This window comes from Macrotis lagotis, chromosome 1 (assembly GCF_037893015.1).
Source record: "Macrotis lagotis isolate mMagLag1 chromosome 1, bilby.v1.9.chrom.fasta, whole genome shotgun sequence".
Classification (NCBI taxonomy): Eukaryota; Metazoa; Chordata; class Mammalia; order Peramelemorphia; family Peramelidae; genus Macrotis; species Macrotis lagotis.
In genome coordinates, this window is record NC_133658.1 from 449,377,506 (window position 1) to 449,378,561 (window position 1,056).

General features: G+C 40.2%; 1 pseudogene; it reads right to left on the reverse strand.

The window, feature by feature from the left end:
- Positions 1-284: 284 nt before the first annotated feature.
- LOC141510603 (U6 spliceosomal RNA) lies at positions 285-381 on the reverse strand (annotated as a pseudogene).
- Positions 382-1,056: the final 675 nt, after the last annotated feature.

Consider the following 1,056-nt stretch of genomic DNA (forward strand, 5'->3'; position numbering starts at 1 on the left):
TAGCTTCCAATAGATCCAATCTATTTTTCAGGGAGGTATTTTTTTCATTTAGCTTTTGCATCTCCTTTTCTATTTGATCAATTCTATTTTTAAAGGAGTTGTTATCCTTTTCCATTTGCCTAATTGTGTCTTTGAGAGAATTATTTTATTTTTGCATTTGTTTAATTGAATTTTTAAAGAATTTGTTTTCTTCTGTCATTTTTTTGTTGTTGTAGGATGTTAATTTTCTCTTGTATTTCTTTTCCCAATTTTTCCATTTGATTTTTAAACTCCTTTCTTTTTTTTTCCCTTTTTTTTGTTTTTTTCATTGTCATCCTTGTGCAGGGGCCATGCTAATCTTCTCTGTATCAATTTTAGTATATGTGTTGCTGAGGTGGGCACTTTAAACTCCTTTCTGATCTCTCCTAAGAAGTTCTTCTGAGATGGAGACTAATTTATATTTTTCACATATAGCCCCACTTCTGTACTTCTTTTCTGAGCTAATATCCTTATCTCCAAGATAATAACCAATAGACCCTACTTTGCCCTGATCTTTCTTCATTTTGTAATTTGTTAGCTTTCCCTTGGGTCTTGTGTTGGGGAAGGGGCTTATTCACAGACCTTTGCTGTTGAGAACCCTGAGGCCTTGATTACTGGAGTTAGGAACTCCAGGAGTTACTCAGGGGATCAACCAGTAAGGAACACAAGAAGCTTTCTCTGGATTGTCTGTGTCTTGGGGATTTCTGTGGCCTACTCCCTATGCCTGGGGCTGGATCTGGGCTAAGCCATCAGGACTGAAAATGCTAGTTCTCTCTAGATAATCAGCACTGGGAAAGTCCACTGCCCACACCCAGGGCTTTGGGAAAGGGGTGAATACCTGGGGCTTTCTGTGTTTGTACTGTGTTCCTGTACACAGGAACTCCAGGGGATCCTCCAGGAACACCAGAGGCTCACAGTTCCAGTGGTCCCAACCAGCTGTACTGGTGACTTGCCCAAGGTCACACAGTTATTAAGTGTCTGAGACTAGATTTGAACTTAGGTCCTCCTGATTCCAGGGTTGGTGCTCTATCCACTGTG